At 47.4% G+C, this 11585-nt stretch overlaps 1 protein-coding gene across 2 annotated transcripts in view; it reads left to right on the top strand.

Annotated features, from left to right (window-relative positions):
* The first annotated feature begins 259 nt into the window (after window positions 1–259).
* Window positions 260–11585, top strand: part of TEX2 (testis expressed 2) — a 110236-nt gene continuing 98910 nt past the window's right edge. For both annotated transcript variants that reach the window (XM_045299312.1, XM_004707278.2), the window contains exon 1: window positions 260–278. The gene's annotated coding sequence lies outside the window, so the exon portion shown is untranslated. The remainder of the gene's footprint in view (window positions 279–11585) is intronic.

Below are 11585 nucleotides of genomic sequence, written 5' to 3'. Positions count from 1 at the left end.
AGGCCCCAGGACGTGGGGGAAGCTGCTGGGAGGAGCCTTCGCAGTGGGAGGTGCAGCAAGTGCTGCCCAGAAGGGCTGTTCTGCTGCTCCCTCCCACAGTCTGCTGCTTCCGATCTGGACGTGGGAGGTGCGCCTTAGCCTTCAGTAAAGTGGAGGCAGAGGCCAGTAACCTTATTATCAGCTGATGGGCTATGGCGAGGCAGGGGTGCTGAGTGCAGTACCCTCCTGAACCCCGCTGCCTCTGAGGAGGTCTGAGGTGGCACTTTCTTACCCTCCAGGTAAGTAACCACCCCTCACGGTCAGTTGCTTTGGCCTGGCTTGGGATATTTGGTAAAACATTATGAACCCAGCTATATTAAAGTTTATAATTAGCCTAGGAAGTATTTTTTAGAACTGACCTAATGCGTATGTAATTACAGTAGCTTCTTTTTTTAAAAAAATGTTCATTCTGGAAAAAATTTGTTAAATGCACAAAAGCAGAGCGAATACTATGGTGGACCCCCACCCATGTCTCTACTACTCCAGGTCACAGATTATTAATCTAGTGCTAAGCTTCCTTTGAAGACAGTTTCACATTTGAAGCATTGTTGGTGGGTTTTCTGTTACAGGGTAAGTGTCTCTTTGAACTGTAAAATCATGTGGTTAGATTAGATATGACCCTAATTTGTGTTCTAGATAATAAATAACAGGGCTGGAATTTGGCAGTTGACATTCATACTCTGTCTTACATTTCTTATAAGCCTCTTTACATACTTGCTTATAAAATAGATATAAAATATTCTAATACCTTCAGTTTGATCAGTTAGCTTATGTCTTCATTTACAGTTGCCAAATATTGACTCTCTGAGTATATTAAAAAAAGGAAGACAGTCACAGCCCACAGTCGCTTGTAAAATTTTGATTTCTCTTTCGCCCACGAGAAAGTCACAAGGTTATTTTGAAACTTTCTTAGCAAATGTAGTTTACGCAGAACCTTACTGTCAACGACCACCACGTACTGTCTGTCACACTGTGGTGACTGATGAAGCACTGGAAGCACTCACTCCACAATGCCAACAAATATAGACAGCTACTTGGCCAACTGACTGGAAGAGACCCGTGTTTGCACCCATTCAAAAGGTGACTCAACAGAATGTGCAAATTGTAGATGGATACCACAGTAAAATTTGCTGAAGATGATCCAACAGCCATTGCAGCAATACATCGATAGGGAGCTTCAGGACAGATTCAGGAGAGGATATGAAACAAGGGATGTCAGATGGATCTTGGTTGAGGGCAGAGTACCAGAAAGATATTTACATGTGTTTTATTGACTCTGCAAAGGAATTCAACTATGTGGATCACAACAAACTGGATAACATTGAGAAGAATGGGACTTTCAGAACACTGTGCTCATGGAGAATCTGTACATGGATCTAGAGGCAATTATATGAACAGAACAAGGGAATACTGCATAGTTGAAAACCAGGAAAGGTGTGAGTCAGGGTTGTATCCTCTCATCACGTTTATTTAGTCTATATGTTGAGCAAATAATCAGAGAAACTGGATTATATGAAGAACAATGAAGCATCAGGATTGGTAGAAGGCCCCTTATTAATAACCTGTGACGGGCAGACGACACAACCATGCTTGCTGAAAGTGAGGAGGACTTGAAACGCTGATGAAGATCAAGGATTGCAGCCTTCAGTATGGATTACAACTCATTGTAAAGAAAACTAAAATCCTCACAAGTGGACCAATAAATCGGTAACATCATGAAAAATGGAGAAAAGGTTGAAGTTGTCAAGGATTTTGTCTGACTTGGATCCATACTCAGTGCTCAGTCAAAGCAGCAGTCAAGAGGTCAAATGATGCATTGCACTGGGTAAATCTGCTACACAAGACCTCTTTAAAGTGTTGAGAAGCAAGGGTGTGACTTTGAGGTCTAAGGTGTGTTTGACCCAAACTGTGGTATTTTCAGTCATCTCATATGCATGTGGAAAGTTGCACATTGAATAAGAAAGACTGAAGAAGAATCCTACATTTGAACTGTGGTGCTGGTGAAGAATAATGAAAGTACCATGGAGTGGCAAAAGAACCAACAGATCTATATGGGAAGACGGATAGGCAGAATGCTCCTAGAGGCCAGGATGATGCGGCTGTGGACAGGTTATCAGGAGACACTAATCCCTGGAAAAGGACACCATGCTTGATAAAGGAAAGGTGCAGCAAAAAAGAGGAAGGCCCTCAACAAGATGGATTAACCCAGTGGGCTCAAAAATAACAATTTTAAGGATGGGGCAGGACCAAGTGGTATTTCATTCTGTTGTCCATAGGATCCCTAGGAGTCAGAACTGACTGGACAGCACCTAACAGTAGCCATAGTCCCGGTGACTATAATCCCCCAAACCCAACCCACTGCCATCAAATTGATTCTGACTCATGGTGACACCCTATAGAGCGCAGTAGCACTGCTCTGTAGGATTCCTTTCTCTCTCACCTTCTTTCTTTCCTTAAGGTTTCTGAGACTCTAAATCTCTACTGGAGCAGACTGATGCTTTCTCCCACAGATTATCTACCTACCTTTAAGTGTAACAAGATGTGCCACCAGGGCTCCTCTGTGTGACTACAGAGCATTTGAAAAGTGGCTAGAGTGCCTGTGGGTTGGGTTTTTCATTTCATTTTAATTTAGACACATAGCTCCAAGGTTTATGAAACCACCAATCTCATTGACGGGCTAGAAGTCAGTATGAACTCATTTGGGGACCCACCATAGTCCCATGCTTATTAATACATTCTAGAGCAGCAGTTCTCAACCTGTGGGTCGCAAGCCCTTTGGTGGCCTAACGACCCTTTCACAGGGGTCGCCGATTCATAACAGTAGCAAAATTACAGTTATGAAGTAGCAATGAAAATAGTTTTATGGTTGGGGGGCCACCACCACATGAGGTATTAAAGGGTCATGGCATTAAGAAGGTTGGGAACCACTGTTCTAGAGAAAGAAGTCTGATTGTAGAAGGATGACCCATCCAGTAGGTTCAGGGTGGTCCAGTGAGGATGAGACCTGGGGAGGTGAGGCTTGAGGCTGTCGTATATGTCTGGGTGCCAGGAACTTTTGGCAGGAGGTGTGAATGCCCTGTGTGGAAAGCGTGTGTGCAGCTTGTGCAGCTTCTGCTGGTGGCGAGTGTGACGGTTGCAGGAAGTAGGATGAGTTGGCCACTGCTACCAGGAGGATTTGGATGCTCCCTCTGGGGAAGGAACCCCTGGGGGCTCAGCCAAGACAGTCATGGAAGGCAGGGCTGCCTTGGTCACCTCTGGTTCCCCGGCACATAGTGGTTACTCAAATATAGGAGCTGAGTGAAAGAATGTAAGACATGATGAGAGTTTTCAGGAATGACTTTAGGCATCAATAAGGAGACAGACTTTGCATTTATCTAGCAATTCTGAAAAATAGGTCCCCAGGGTGAGCTGCAACCGCAGCCGCAGCGCAGTGACCCTCTTCAGCCAGAGGTAGTTGACATTTCTCTGCAAGTGCAAGCTGGTTGCCCTCCCTGCACCGCAGCCAGTCCTTCACCAAGCACGCCGATGCTTCTCTGCTAAGCCTCTCAGATGCTTGTCTTCTCTCTGCCTACCATGTTTTCACTTGGGAGACTTCGGCATTCACCTCCCAGCTCTCCCCATATCTCTGCCCCTTTCTCAATCTCTCTTCACCCTACTGTCTTTTAGACATTCCTACTATGCTTGCAAGGAGCCTGGTGGGTCAGTACCTGGGTGCTAGCCAAAGAGTGGGCAGTTTGAGCCCACCTAGTGGCTCTGGGAAGAAAGACCAGGCAATCTGCATCCATTGAAGATCGCAGCCTAGGACCCCCGGGTTGCGGTTGTACTCTGTCCCACAGAGTCACCACTTCGAGTAATGAACTGAAAATAAAAGAACAGACTGATGGCCCCTCTCAGCAGCAACCACTTGATCCAGAGCCCTTGTGCAAAACCCAGGCAGCTCTTCTCGTTGCTCTTGGGCTAAGGACCCACACTCCAAATATGTCCTATTCGCACTGCTGTGCCAGCAAGCCCCCTGCCTCCTCCACCAGCCTGGGCCCTGGACTCTTTCTGTTGGGCACATTGTAACCCAGCCACAGGGCTGGCCTTTCCCTTCCCCGCTGGGCAGGAGGGATGGAGGAACCCAGGCCTTTTAGGGACTGAACAGCCACGCTGCTCTTTCTGCAGCAACCTGTTCTGCCTGACTCCCATTTCACCCCTTCTCCCCTTGTCCTTTGTGGCGGCTCTTAATCACAGGTGGTTACTACTATGGTTTAATTGACCCCCTGTCTTTCCCTCTCCTCCAGGAGGGTAGGGACTATGCCGATTTGTTTAACATTCATTGTATGTATACTCAGGCACCTAGCATGGTAATTGAACCATTGCACATGCTTCTTAAAGACTTGCTGAGCGAATGAATGCAAACACACAAGAACAATGGGGCACATTTGAAGAATGCCCTTTTGAACTGGGGTTTATTAGTGGGGTGAATGGTTTTTAGATTAGGCTACTCCAGGAAGGGAAATGGGTGGAAAGAGTCCAAGGGATTTCATCATTGGTAGTGAACCTGAAACAGCCATATTCTGTGCCCATTCCCTTCTGCCCCCAGCCTCAGGAGGTGTACCTCTCTTCACTTAGGATGGCCTCCAGAGCACAGGGCTCTGATCCGAGACTTCTGTATGTAGCCTACCCCCAGCCACATGCTGGTCTTCCTCTTCCTGGAGTAGGGATGTGTTCTGTCCTGTTGGCTGCTAACCGAAAGGTGGTTCATGTGAACCCATTCCGAGGGAGAAAGACATGGCTTCTGTCAAGGCAACAGCCAAGAAAACCATATAGGTTAGTTCTACTCTATCACATGGCATTGCCGTGAGTCAGAACCAGCATGACAACACCCAAGAAGAACCACCACCTCGCTCTCCCCTCCTCCCTTACACACCTAACAGCAGCCAGAGTTCTTTGTGGGGCGGGTTGGGCAAGTGCTTGAGTACCTGCTTCTGGTAATGCCAGGTGGCCCCTGAAGAGGGACTCTAGGCAGGGGCGGGAGAGGATTGTGATTACTCCTTGGGGGATGGGGGATGGTGGAGGGTGTCTCCTGTTGGGAGATTCCCTGTGGGGAGAACAGGCAGCTGTGCTGAGACCTGACTCTGCAGATTAGCAGACTCACTCCCCGCTCCCCCAAGAGCAGTTGGCTTCGAAGAGCAGTTGGGGAGACTGCCAGCGCTCCTCAGATCCACCGAGGAGCTCCTGGTCAGGGTGAGTCATAGAGGCAACCGGATCCTCACCTGGCTCTCCCCAGTTCTAAAAGCAAACTGAAGGGCTGAGGCCTAGTGGATGGCCGCTCATTTCCTCCACAGCTTTTGTCTTGTTGGCTCTGAAGGAGAAAACTGATAGAAGACGACACTTGCTGATTGTTTTTAAAATTTTTATGTATTTGTTTTCACTTGCTGGTTTTAAAAAGTTTTGTTGGGTGATGTGTGTTCTGGGAGACTGGCGAGCCTGATGAAGGAGACAGAAGACGAGCATCCACAAGGAAGTTGCAGGGCCAGATAGTCGGGAGATGGTGTGACTTAGCGTGCGGGCACAGGTGGTGGTGCCCAGGAACTTTGCAGTGGAACCTAGCCCAGAAGCTGGCTGAGAACACCATGAAGGGGTTCAGGTGTCCAGAGACTCACTGTGTTAGTCGGGTAGACTAGAGAAACAAATTCATGGACACACACATACGTGTATGAGAAAGAGCTTTATATACAAGAGCAATTGTGCATTAAGAAAACATCCCAACTCAGTCCAGTCTAAGGCCTTAAGTCTGACATTAGCTCATATGTCCGATACCAATCTATAAAGTCCTCTTCAGACTCAGGAAACACATGCAATGAAGCCAAATGCAGGACGATCACAAGCCAGTGGGTAGAAAGTCTTTGGGTCCAGTGTAAGCATCTCAGCGCTGGCAGGGGTCTCTCTGTGGCTTCTCCGGCTTCAGAGGTCTGGTTGCGTCCAGTGACTTGTCCGGCTCAGGGCACTAGGGTAGTTCCATGTGACTTTGTCAGCTGCAGTGTCTCCCAGGAAGTGGCAGAGAGACAGAGACACCCTGGAAATGTGAACAACACCCCCGGTCAGCCTTTGGTGGCTAGGGTTGGGATAGAGGAGTGTGGGTCTGCGTGGTCCCCAAGGAAAGCTGCTAGAAAGCATTTCAGTCGGACAGAAAGAGCAGAGGCTCAGGCCTTGCACCATGTGACGCTGCCTGCTAGACGGGTTTCACAAAGGTCCCCTGGCAGGTGTGTGGATAAGGTGCGTTCTATTAGAAGTGGATGGTGTGGTCAATTCCAGCTCTACCCGGCTGATAATTTGACCTCTGAGGACAGGCCGAGGGAACTGTGTGTGTTGGAGATGGTGCTCCTTGGACTTAATGTGACAAATAAGGGGAAGGCACCACACAGTGCAGCTGAGATAGAACCAGGCAGAGGGCAGGGGGCCTGTGCCCGCAGCCCAGTGGGAAGCACAGTCTGGCTTTAGGCAGGCTGGCAGGTTCCACAGGCCTGCTCACAGTGACAGCAGTAGTGCCACTAGGGTAGAGCGCTTCGCTTCCTACCACACATCTATATGGTAGGACTACATATATTATACATATACTGTACACACTTGAGTATAAGCCGATCCGAATATCAGCCGAGGTACCTAATTTTACTACAAAAACTGCGTTTAAAATGTGCTGAAAAACTCGGCTTATACTCGAGTGTATATGGTGTATATATATTTGTTTTGTTTGATAAAAAGTGGTGGAGACAGAAATGCCCGAGACCAGGAGCTGTCTTGGGGTCCTCCATGCCCAGCCCAGAGGGCACTTGGCTTCCCATCGACCTCATCCCTAACGTAGAATCAGCTCCAGAAAGAAGCTCCGGAGCCTGTTTTCCCAGAACCTGCAGGGAGCCATCTTCAGAGCAGGTTGCGCTTCGTGGCCTGGCTAAATTCAGAAGGAAGAGCAGGGTAGAAAATAAGTCCTAGCCTCGGGTAGGAAACCCGCGGGGAGAGGAGTTGCTTGTGTTTTAATTTCCCAGGGTAGGCCAGTGTCTGTGGGGAGATAAGTGGTGTTTGATCCTGGTGGGCTGGGTTAATAGTAAAGCAGGAACATTAATTTTTTTAAGGGTAAAGCTCCCAGCAGAAATGACTCGTGATCATGCTCCGAGCCAGAGACCAAACTCATTTGGTCAGCCTAGCTTTTGTTTTCAGCCTTGACTGTTATTGAGAGGGGTGTTGGCAGGAGGCTTAATAGCCTGAAGGGAATTTTATTTCATGAGGTCTGCTTTGTGGTACTGAAATCTTATGGAAGGAAAAAACTCATCTTGAGATTCTGAATTAGGTGATGAGTTGTTTTGGCAGCAAGTGTTGCAAGTTACAGGGGCCCAGAGTTTTCTGGGACAGAGGGTCAGAAGGTATCTTCCAAAAGACTTCGTGAATTTATAATGCTGGAGTGTTCATCTCAAAAAAGGAGGAGCATTTAAAAAGTCTTCATTTATTTTGCCGTGACTCATGGATTTGAAGGAGTCTTCGAGGAATGGCAGGTTTAGATATTTCTAGAACTACGAATCATAGCCATTTTGTGTTATCTGCCAGAGTTCACCCATGACTTCCCATTTCCCCTTCCAGAGGCTTTCCTGCCCCTGCGGGGCTCCCTCCACACCCATGCACCAAGGTACCCGCCTCTCCCCAGTGCTCTGAGCAAGCCCGGAGCAGGAGACACTGTTGATTGGTTGATGCTGAATGAAATGTATGCTTTATGAGAAGTTATGAGGAAAAGGTGTATTTAAAAAAATCTTTTTTAGGTGGTGGGGTGGTGGTGAGGCACATTTCCTTTTTTTAGGAGCTCATTTATGCAAGTGCCCAAATAGCTCTTGTCAAGTGGAAAAGAGAGAGATCCTTAGTTTGCTGGTTTTGCCAAGGGAAGATCGGGACGGTACCTATTCCAGCCCTTTCAGCTCTGGTCCTCCTTGTCAGTGCGCCGTTCAGAAGTGACGCCAGTACTAAGCGACAGACAAGAACAAGATTCAGAAACTGGTATTGGGACGCTGCATGTAGCCACTGGGATCATTTCAAGCCAAGGTCTTTGCAGCTTGGTACAGTTATCAGAAGGAGTGCTGGTGGCATAGTGGTTACCCATTGGGTTGCACCAGGTCAGCAGTTTGAAACCACCAGCCGCTGCGTGGTAGAAAGCCGGGGCTTTCTATTCCTGTAAAGAGTTTCAGTCTTGGGAACTCATGAGGATCTTAATGAGTCGGCATTGACTCGACATTGAGTTTGGTTTTGGTCTTAGTTATCTGGTGCTACTATAACAGAGAGGCCACAAATAGATAACTTTGGCAAACAAATTTCTCTCACAGTGTAGGTGGCTAGAAGTCCAAATTAGGGGGCCAGCTCTAGAGGAAGACTATTTGTCAGCTTTGGGGGAAGGACCTGGTCTCCTTGCTACATCTGTGGGCCCAGAGTTGTGTGGAGGTCTCCATGTGTCTTGATCTTTCCTTGGGTTTAGCAGCTTCTCACTTCGCACAGGGACTCCAGGTGGAAAGGACTACCTCCTGGCTCTTCTTTCATAGTGGTGGTGTGAACAACCTCCTTTGCCCTTCTTTAAAAATCTCATGTGAGGATAAAAGAACTTCAAAGTATTTTATCCCAGGGAAATTCTTACATGGAATTGGGACTATGACCTAATTAAAGAGGTTGGATCCCACCCTAGTCCCCTTACAACTGATTGCTTGATATCATCAATGGGGATGATCACATAATTTTTAACTGCCCAGTTATATCATTATGTAACTGTCAAACCACTGAGACTCATGGCTTTGCCTAGTGGGGGACACAGTTCTGTCCATGACAGGATATATAGCAAGTATATCCCCACATTGAGTTAATGTGAACTGGCTATCCAGGGATCCCCTGAGCATTCAACAGAGGATGCTGCCCAGAAGAGAGTCTGTCCATGGGGGACTGCCACTGGGCTGTACACACTCAGAGTATTTGTGTTAGTCCGGGTAGACTAGAGAAACAAATTTAGGGAGACTCGTGTGTAAGTTAAGGTGACCAGACTTCCCGCTTTTGGTGGGACAGTCCCAATTTTTAACAATTTTTCCCACGTCCCCGCGGCGTTTTTAAAAAGTCCCCATTTTTGGAAAGAATGCACGACAAGCTAGGGTATACGGTTTGGGGCTGCCATGTAGCTATTTTGCCAGGATATGAGTTTTATCAATGGTGTCCCGCTTTACCAATGTTAAAATCTGGTTACCTTAGTGTAAGAGAGAACTTTATATCAAAGAGCAGTTGTATATCGAGAAAACATCCCAGCCCAGTCCAGATCAAGTCCATACATCCAATATTAGCCCAAATGTCCCATACTAGTTGAGGTAATTAGTTTATTGTGCCAACCTGGTCGATAAACACATGTGGGATTAATTGAAGGGCAGAGGGATAAATGGCTCCGTGAGCCTTGCCGTTTTTTAGTTCTCGGGTCTCTTGCTTTCTGATGGTCGGACTAGAGTGCATCTGCTTTAGCCAGTTCCCTGCTTCAGCTGGCAAGGCTTACTTCCTGCAAGACATCCCTGAGGAGAAGCCGCATGGACCTACCCCAATGCAGCCCTGGGTGCTAGAGCAGCCGTGTGGAGACCCCTGCCAGCCCTGAGATGTTTACGCATTCACTGACTCAGCTTTCCTCCTGCAGTCGGCATCATTGGGTGTGTTTTGTGAGATGGAGGAGGACTTTGTGGATTGGTGTCGGACATATGGGTTAATGTTGGACTTGTGGGTTTGGGCAGAACTGGGTTGGGATTTTTTTTTTATGTGCACTTTACCTTTATATAAAACTCTCTCTTAATACATGAGTTTCTGTGGAATTGTTTCTTTAAAGTACCCAGACTATAACACTAGTCCATAAATTCAGCGATGATGCTGAATGCAGGATGATCACAGGCCACTGGATAGAAGGTCTTGTGGATTCAGTGGCAGTGGAAGCATCTCAACACTGGCATAGGACTCCACATGTCCCCTCCAGCTCTCTGAGTGTCTCAACAGCAGGAAAGGGAAGGCAGAGAGAATGTGTGTCCCGCCTCCAGGAAGGAAGACAGGAGTTCTCAGAATCCTCAGGAGAAGACCATGCCCACACAGAGGACTCATTGGCTATGGACCTGACTGACAGGCTAGACTCCACCCCTTCACTCAAGTTGACAGTTGTAGTTTGCTCAGTCGGCAGTTAAAAAACTACCACAGTATTTTTAAGCCCTTGAAGAGCATTCCTTATAGCAAATTCTTAACGCATAAATGACTAATTAGACTTTCTTCTCTGAGAGTACTACCTTATAAATTTGTGTGCTACTACTTCTTTTTCTCTTTCTATCTTAATTAAGCACTGAAATATGGTTTGGAATTTTAATTTGTCTTGGCTCCTTCTCCCTCCCCCCATGTTTCTAGTTATTTGTTCAGTGTCTCGATAATAAGCAGCTGTTTTCCCACTAATGCCTTGGTTACAGGAATAAAAATACTGTTGAAGCTTTGAGAGGGTGGTGCAAATGGTCAATGCACTTGGCTGCTAACAGGAAGGTTGAAGGTTTGAGACCATCCAGAGGCTCCTCAGAAGAAAGATCTGATGATCTTGCAGAGCATCAATTGTTGGAGCACAGTTCTTCTACTCTGACATACCTCGGGTGACCAGGAGTCGCAGTCGACTCAGGCAGCTGTGCTTAAAAGACCGGCCTGTTCTTGGGGTGGACCCTCATGCGCTGTGCCTCTCCTGTCCTGCCCAAACTCCCTGAAACCACCCATACTCTGAAGCTCTTATTGTCCCTGTAGGACAGTGGTTCTCAACCTTCCTAATGCCACGACCTTTTCATACAGTTCCTCATGTGGTGGTGACCTCCCAACCACGAAATTATTTTTGTTGCTACTTCATCACTGTCATTTTGCTACTGTGATGAATCGGGCGACCCCTGTGAAAAGGTCGTTCAACCCCCGAAGGGGTCAAGACCCACAAGTTGAGAACCACTGCTGTAGGGAGTTATTCATGTTGGGGAGGGAATAGTCTGGGTCTCCTGCTAGAAAGTGGCTGAAATTTTGTGGGGAAGGATCCTCCATGGTCCAGAAGGCTTCCTTTGTGAAAGGTGAAGGAGGCACTTTCAGCCCCATGCCGCTCCTACACCCAGCTTTTTTAGGGTGGAGAGAAAATGCCAGTGAGTAGATCATAGGTTCTGAACAGACGAGAGCCCATGCCCAAGAGCTGAATCTCTCGCTGGCTACGCCAGGATGCCTGGACCCCTGAGTCCCCCTTTCCTTACTGCTAGGATGCTTCCCTTCCCCAAATCCTTAGAAAACCCTTTGTAGGGAGAGCCCTGGATAAGCTCGTCCTCCATACCAGCCAGCCTGTGCCAGGCCTCTCCCTCTGTTTTCCTCTGTCAGTTTCTTTGACTCAGTGTCCTAACACCTCCCACACGACTCCTCACAGGATTTCTCTCTCCGTTTTTTCTTGGGCTTCTCTTATTTTTTATTTCTTAGGTTTTATTTCTCATTCTCTTTTCAGTCTAAGTTAGTGGTTGGCG

This window comes from Echinops telfairi, unplaced genomic scaffold (assembly GCF_000313985.2).
Source record: "Echinops telfairi isolate 266 unplaced genomic scaffold, ASM31398v2 ScPeMD7_7458;HRSCAF=8496, whole genome shotgun sequence".
Taxonomy (NCBI): domain Eukaryota; kingdom Metazoa; phylum Chordata; class Mammalia; order Afrosoricida; family Tenrecidae; genus Echinops; species Echinops telfairi.
The sequence above is the reverse complement of the archived record's forward strand: the minus strand, read 5'-3'. Positions and strand labels throughout refer to the sequence as shown.